The sequence below is a fragment of the Hoplias malabaricus genome, unplaced genomic scaffold (genome assembly GCF_029633855.1).
Source record: "Hoplias malabaricus isolate fHopMal1 unplaced genomic scaffold, fHopMal1.hap1 scaffold_248, whole genome shotgun sequence".
NCBI classification, from domain to species: Eukaryota; Metazoa; Chordata; class Actinopteri; order Characiformes; family Erythrinidae; genus Hoplias; species Hoplias malabaricus.
In genome coordinates, this window is record NW_027101037.1 from 47501 (window position 1) to 55386 (window position 7886).

At 58.5% G+C, this 7886-nt stretch overlaps 1 pseudogene; it reads left to right on the top strand.

Moving 5' to 3' along the window:
* Positions 1 to 314, top strand: part of LOC136684313 (28S ribosomal RNA) — a 4392-nt pseudogene extending 4078 nt beyond the window's left edge.
* The last annotated feature ends 7572 nt before the right edge of the window (positions 315 to 7886 follow it).

Genomic DNA, 7886 nt, shown 5'->3' on the forward strand with positions numbered 1-7886 from the left:
TGAACGCCTCTAAGTCGGAATCCCGCCTAGAAGGAGCGATACATCCGCGCCCAGCATCGGTGAGCTTGGTCTTGGATAGCCGGGGTGGGAGGTGCTTTCCTCCCCACCGCCGGTGACGAGAGCCGCATGACACTGGAACCGGACCGGGGCTAATGAACGCCTCGGTCCACCTCCCTCGTCAAAGCAAATGTCTCTTGATCCGGGTGTGAAATGACTCGTAAACGACCTGATTCGGAGTGCGGGTGTCGTAAGTGGCAGAGCGGGTGCATATACCGCGATCCATTGAAAGTCATCCCGTCCACTCAAACATTTGTCGGGGGGAAGGCGAAAGCAAACCCCCGGCCCTCCGGAGCGGTCCAGATCTGGTTCTCTGGGGCGCGGGCCCCGGAGACTCCGTACACCGGTTAGAGGGAGCCGGTGGCGGGCATAGGGGAGGTGGGTACTCCCCTGTGAAATCCTGGATGACGGTTTTAGGTCTCGTAGTGGGCGAAAATCGGACTTAGTGCAATTTCCGAAACTCTGGTTCTCTGGGGGCGCGGGCCCCGAGAGTCCGTACACCGGTTAGAGGGAGCCGGTGGCGGGCATAGGGAGGCAGGTCGCTCCCTTGAATGGTCCTGGATGTCTGGACTTAGTGCAATTTCTGAAACTCTGGTTCTCTGGGGGCGCGGGCCCCGAGAGTCCGTACACCGGTTAGAGGGAGCCGGTGGCGGGCATAGGGAGGCAGGTCGCTCCCTTGAATGGTCCTGGATGTCTGGACTTAGTGCAATTTCTGAAACTCTGGTTCTCTGGGGGCGCGGGCCCCGAGAGTCCGTACACCGGTTAGAGGGAGCCGGTGGCGGGCATAGGGAGGCAGGTCGCTCCCTTGAATGGTCCTGGATGTCTGGACTTAGTGCAATTTCTGAAACTCTGGTTCTCTGGGGGCGCGGGCCCCGAGAGTCCGTACACCGGTTAGAGGAAGCCGGTGGCGGGCATAGGGAGGCAGGTCGCTCCCTTGAATGGTCCTGGATGTCAGCAATTTCTTAAGAAGGGCGCCCTCTTGTGGTCCCATGGCCGAAGTACATGCTCCGAGCCCGGGTATGGCAGTGGGCGGAATGAGACTTAGAGGAATGTTGACGGAGCCATGAGGGGCCCCCCCTGGAGGTCCCATGGCCGAGAAAAGTGCTCCGAGCCCGGGGTGATAGAGAACCGTGAACGCCGCGGTTAAAGACCTCGGGTATGGCAGTGGGCGGAATGAGACTTAAAGGAATATTGACGGAGCCAAGAGGGGCCTCCCCTGGAGGTCCCATGGCCGAGAAAAGTGCCCCGAGCCCGGGGTGATAGAGAACCGTAAAGCGCGCGGGTTTGGGGCTCGGGTCTTCCAGTGGGCGGAGTGAGACTTAAAGGAATATTGACGGAGCCATGAAGGGCCCCCCCTGGAGGTCCCATGGCCGAGAAAAGTGCTCCGAGCCCGGGGTGATAGAGAACCGTAAAGCGCGCGGGTTTGGGGCTCGGGTCTTCCAGTGGGCGGAGTGAGACTTAAAGGAATATTGACGGAGCCATGAAGGGCCCCCCCTGGAGGTCCCATGGCCGAGAAAAGTGCTCCGAGCCCGGGGTGATAGAGAACCGTAAAGCGCGCGGGTTTGGGGCTCGGGTCTTCCAGTGGGCGGAGTGAGACTTAAAGGAATATTGACGGAGCCATGAAGGGCCCCCCCTGGAGGTCCCATGGCCGAGAAAAGTGCCCCGAGCCCGGGGAGATAGAGAACCGTAAAGCGCGCGGGTTTGGGGCTCGGGTCTTCCAGTGGGCGGAGTGAGACTTAAAGGAATATTGACGGAGCCATGAAGGGCCCCCCCTGGAGGTCCCATGGCCGAGAAAAGTGCTCCGAGCCCGGGGTGATAGAGAACCGTAAAGCGCGCGGGTTTGGGGCTCGGGTCTTCCAGTGGGCGGAATGAGACTTAAAGGAATATTGACGGAGCCAAGAGGGGCCTCCCCTGGAGGTCCCGTGGCCGAGAAAAGTGCCCCGAGCCCGGGGAGATAGAGAACCGTAAAGCGCGCGGGTTTGGGGCTCGGGTCTTCCAGTGGGCGGAGTGAGACTTAGAGAAATGATGACGGAGCTAAGAGGGGCCCCCCCTGGAGGTCCCATGGCCGAGAAAAGTGCTCCGAGCCCGGGGAGATAGAGAACCGTAAAGCGCGCGGGTTTGGGGCTCAGGTCTTCCAGTGGGCGGAGTGAGACTTAGAGAAATGATGACGGAGCTAAGAGGGGCCCCCCCTGGAGGTCCCATGGCCGAGAAAAGTGCTCCGAGCCCGGGGAGATAGAGAACCGTAAAGCGCGCGGGTTTGGGGCTCAGGTCTTCCAGTGGGCGGAGTGAGACTTAGAGAAATGATGACGGAGCTAAGAGGGGCCCCCCCTGGAGGTCCCATGGCCGAGAAAAGTGCTCCGAGCCCGGGGAGATAGAGAACCGTAAAGCGCGCGGGTTTGAGGCTCAGGTCTTCCAGTGGGCGCTCGTTCCAGCGGCGCGGGCTGAATGGTTTAGTCCGAGGAGGAGTGCTTAAGTGTGGGCCGGATAGGTTCGAGAGGTGCGCTGGGTTCCTGGAGGTCCAGCCCCGGAGGTTTGGAGCGGGCGATGGAGCTAGCGAGGCCGAGTCGGGTGAGCCTGGGCCGGGCATGGGCGTTGGCGGCGATGGGGGTCTTCTCCCCGGAGGTTTGGAGCGGGCGATGGAGCTAGCGAGGCCGAGTCGGGTGAGCCTGGGCCGGGCATGGGTGTTGGCAGCGACGGGGGTGTCTTCCCCGGAGGTAAGTACCGTGGGGGGCAAGCGTGAGATATTCCAGGCCGGGAAAAGTGAGCTAAATTCGGCAAAGCGTTGTTAAAAAGGGGGTTCGGTTGATTTTTTTGTTAAATCTAAACGAACAAAGGGTGCGAGGCGTGAAAATTGCATTCAGCCGTGATTTTTTGGCAAAGTGCTAACCCTAGTGGTCTCCCAGTGGGACGTTTTAAAGTAGGACTTAGAAAAATTTCTGACCCTCTTCGCCCTAGGTAGCAAGCCCAAAACGGAGCACCTCGGAGTGGTAAAAATTCAGAGGGCATGGGGGTTTCCAGTGCGGTGCCGTCAGGACATTAGGGTTCCTTTAGAAAAGACGAAAGTTTGGGTACACCGTATGTAACTATGACAAGCCCAAGGCTCTGGTTCGCCTGTGGGCATGAATATAGTGAGATTTCCGCGTTATCTCACTGGAGGTGACCCCGGAACGGTTCAAAACCTAAGTCGAGACTTCCATGGAACCCCGATGATGGGAGTTTGAAGCCCGAGGAGTGACGCCCTCTGGGCTAAGGTTGCTGGTAGGTTCGGCCCCCCTCTCTGGAGGTCTAAATGACTTCCATGGACCCCGGTGATGCGAATTTGATGCCCGAGGAGTGACTCACCTCTGGGCTAAGGGTGGTGGTATGCCCGGCCCCCCCTCTGGAGGTCTCGAATGACTTCCATGGACCCCGGTGAAGCGTATTTCATGCCCGATGAGGAGCACACCTCTGGGCTAAGGGTGGTGGTATGCTCAGCCCCCCCTCTGGAGGTCTAAACTGACTTCCATGGACCCCGGTGATGCGAATTTGATGCCCGAGGAGTGACTCACCTCTGGGCTAAGGGTGGTGGTATGCTCGGCCCCCCCTCTGGAGGTCTCGAATGACTTCCATGGACCCCGGTGAAGCGTATTTCATGCCCGATGAGGAGCACACCTCTGGGCTAAGGGTGGTGGTATGCTCAGCCCCCCCTCTGGAGGTCTAAACTGACTTCCATGGACCCCGGTGATGCGAATTTGATGCCCGAGGAGTGACTCACCTCTGGGCTAAGGGTGGTGGTATGCTCGGCCCCCCCTCTGGAGGTCTCGAATGACTTCCATGGACCCCGGTGAAGCGTATTTCATGCCCGATGAGGAGCACACCTCTGGGCTAAGGGTGGTGGTATGCTCAGCCCCCCCTCTGGAGGTCTAAACTGACTTCCATGGACCCCGGTGATGCGAATTTGATGCCCGAGGAGTGACTCACCTCTGGGCTAAGGGTGGTGGTATGCCCGGCCCCCCCTCTGGAGGTCTCCAAAACCTAAGTCGAGACTTCCATGGACCCCGGTTATCCGAATTTCATGCCCGAGGAGTGATGCCCTCTGGGCTAAGGGTGGTGGTAAGCCCGGCCCCCCCTCTCTGGAGGTCTAGATTGACTTCCATGGACCCCGGTTAAGCGTATTTCATGCCCGAGGAGTGACGCCCTCTGGGCTAAGGGTGGTGGTATGCCCGGCCCCCCCTCTGGAGGTCTCCAAAACCTAAGTCGAGACTTCCATGGACCCCGGTTATCCGAATTTCATGCCCGAGGAGTGACGCCCTCTGGGCTTAGGGTGGTGGTAAGACCGGCCCCACTCTCTGGAGGTCTAAACTGACTTCCATGGACCCCGGTGATCCGAATTTCATGCCCGAGGAGTGACGCCCTCTCGGCTAGGGTGGTGGTAAGTGCAGCCCCCCCTCTCTGGAGGTCTAAAATGACTTCCATGGACCCCGGTGAAGCGAATTTCATGCCCGAGGAGTGACGCCCTCTCGGCTAGGGTGGTGGTAAGCCAGGCCCCCCCTCTCTGGAGGTCAAAACTGACTTCCATGGACCCCGGTATAGCGTATTTCATGCCCGAGGAGTGACGCCCTCTGGGCTAAGGGTGGTGGTATGCCCGGCCCCCCCTCTGGAGGTCTCCAAAACCTAAGTCGAGACTTCCATGGACCCCGGTTATCCGAATTTCATGCCCGAGGAGTGACGCCCTCTGGGCTAAGGGTGGTGGTAAGCCCGGCCCCCCCTCTCTGGAGGTCTAAAATCACTTCCATGGACCCCGGTGTAGCGTATTTCATGCCCGAGGAGTGACGCCCTCTGGGCTTAGGGTGGTGGTAAGCCCGGCCCCACTCTCTGGAGGTCTAAACTGACTTCCATGGACCCCGGTTATCTGAATTTCATGCCCGAGGAGTGACGCCCTCTGGGCTTAGGGTGGTGGTAAGCCCGGCCCCACTCTCTGGAGGTCTAAACTGACTTCCATGGACCCCGGTTATCCGAATTTCATGCCCGAGGAGTGACGCCCTCTGGGCTAAGGGTGGTGGTAAGCCCGGCCCCCCCTCTCTGGAGGTCTAAAATCACTTCCATGGACCCCGGTGTAGCGTATTTCATGCCCGAGGAGTGACGCCCTCTGGGCTTAGGGTGGTGGTAAGCCCGGCCCCACTCTCTGGAGGTCTAAACTGACTTCCATGGACCCCGGTTATCCGAATTTCATGCCCGAGGAGTGACGCCCTCTGGGCTTAGGGTGGTGGTAAGCCCGGCCCCACTCTCTGGAGGTCTAAACTGACTTCCATGGACCCCGGTTATCCGAATTTCATGCCCGAGGAGTGACGCCCTCTGGGCTTAGGGTGGTGGTAAGCCCGGCCCCACTCTCTGGAGGTCTAAACTGACTTCCATGGACCCCGGTTATCCGAATTTCATGCCCGAGGAGTGATGAACCTCTGGGCTAAGGGTGGTGGTAAGTGCAGCCCCCCCTCTGGAGGTTTCCAAAACCTAAGTCGAGACTTCCATGGACCCCGGTTATCCGAATTTCATGCCCGAGGAGTAGTGCCCTCTGGGCTAAGGGTGGTGGTAAGCCCGGCCCCCCCTCTGGATGTCTCCAAAACCTAAGTCGAGACTTCCATGGACCCCGGTGATGCGAATTTCAAGCCCGAGGAGTGGTGCCCTCTGGGCTAAGGGTGGTGGTAAGCCCGGCCCCCCCTCTCTGGAGGTCTAAAAGGACTTCCATGGACCCCGGTATAGCGTATTTCATGCCCGAGGAGTGACGCCCTCTGGGCTTAGGGTGGTGGTAAGTGCAGCCCCCCCTCTGGAGGTTTCCAAAACCTAAGTCGAGACTTCCATGGACCCCGGTTATCCGAATTTTATGCCCGAGGAGTGACGCCCTCTGGGCTAAGGGTGGTGGTAAGTCCGGCCCCCACCCTCTGGATGCGTTCAAAACCTAAGTCGAGACTTCCATGGACCCCGGTGATGCGAAGTGACATGCCCGAAGAGTGGTGCCTTCTGGGCTAAGGTTGTGATAAGCCCGGTCTCTCCTCTGGAGGTCTGTGGTTTTAAAGTGAATATTTTCTAAGTCCCTCACCTGAGATTTTAAGAGAATCAGGACCCTCCTCAAGCCTCGTAGCGAGTCCGAGGGAGGTTCATCGTTGTCGGCTATGCGAAAGGGGTTCAGACGCCTCTAATCCTGTGGGCATATGGTTTCTCAGCCTGGTGCCGTCGGGATATTAGGGAGGCATTAAATCAGACGTAAGTTTGGGTAACAGCGATGCGAAACGCTATGCCCAAAGGAGTGGCTTCCCGATGGGCTTGAAATAATGGGAATGTCCGCTCTGCTTCCCTGGATGTGTTCAAAACCTAAGTCGAGACATCCGTAGACCCCGTTGATGCGAATTCCATGCCCGAGGAGTGACGCCCTCTGGGCTTAAGGGTGGTGGTAAGACCGGCCCCACTCTCTGGAGGTCTAAACTGACTTCCATGGACCCCGGTGATGCGAATTTCATGCCCGAGGAGTGGTGCCCTCTGGGCTAAGAGTGGTGGTAAGACCGGCCCCACTCTCTGGATGTCTAAAATGACTTCCATGGACCCCGGTGATTCGAATTTCAAGCCCGAGGAGGTGCACACCTCCGGGCTAAGGGGATGGTTTGGGTGGCCTCCCCTCTGGATGTGTTCAAAACCTAAGTTGAGACATCCATGGACCCCGGTTATCCGAATTTCATGCCCGAGGAGTGACGCCCTCTGGGCTAAGAGTGGTGGTAAGACCGGCCCCACTCTCTGGAGGTCTAAAATGACTTCCATGGACCCCGGTGATGCGAATACACAAGCCCGAGGAGTGGCACACCTCTGGGCTAAGGGGATGGTTTGGGTTGCCTCCCCTCTGGAGGTCTAAAATGACTTCCATGGACCCCGTTGATGCGAATACACAAGCCCGAGGACTGGCACACCTCTGGGCTAAGGGGATGGTTTGGGTTGCCTCCCCTCTGGAGGTCAAAAATGACTTCCATGGACCCCGTTGATGCGAATACACAAGCCCGAGGACTGGCACACCTCTGGGCTAAGGGGATGGTTTGGGTTGCCTCCCCTCTGGAGGTCAAAAATGACTTCCATGGACCCCGTTGATGCGAATACACAAGCCCGAGGACTGGCACACCTCTGGGCTAAGGGGATGGTTTGGGTTGCCTCCCCTCTGGAGGTCAAAAATGACTTCCATGGACCCCGTTGATGCGAATACACAAGCCCGAGGACTGGCACACCTCTGGGCTAAGGGGATGGTTTGGGTTGCCTCCCCTCTGGAGGTCTAAAATGACTTCCATGGACCCCGGTGATGCGTATTTAAAGCCCGAGGACTGGCACACCTCTGGGCTAAGGGGATGGTTTGGGTTGCCTCCCCTCTGGAGGTCTAAAAATGACTTCCATAGACCCCGGCGAAGCGAATTTAAAGCCCGAGGACTGGCACCCCTCTGGGCTAAGGGGATGGTTAGGGTGGCCTCCCCTCTGGATGTCTAAAATGACTTCCATGGACCCCGGTGATGCGAATACACAAGCCCGAGGAGTGGCACACCTCTGGGCTAAGGGGATGGTTTGGGTTGCCTCCCCTCTGGAGGTCTAAAAATGACTTCCATAGACCCCGGCGAAGCGAATTTAAAGCCCGAGGACTGGCACCCCTCTGGGCTAAGGGTGGTGGTTAATCCGGCCCCCCCTTCTGGATGTGTTCAAAACCTAAGTCGAGACATCCATGGACCCCGGTGATGCGAAGTGACATGCCCGAGGAGTGGCGCCCTCTGGGCTAAGGTTGTGATAAGCCCGGTCTCTCCTCTGGAGGTCTGTGGTTTTAAAGT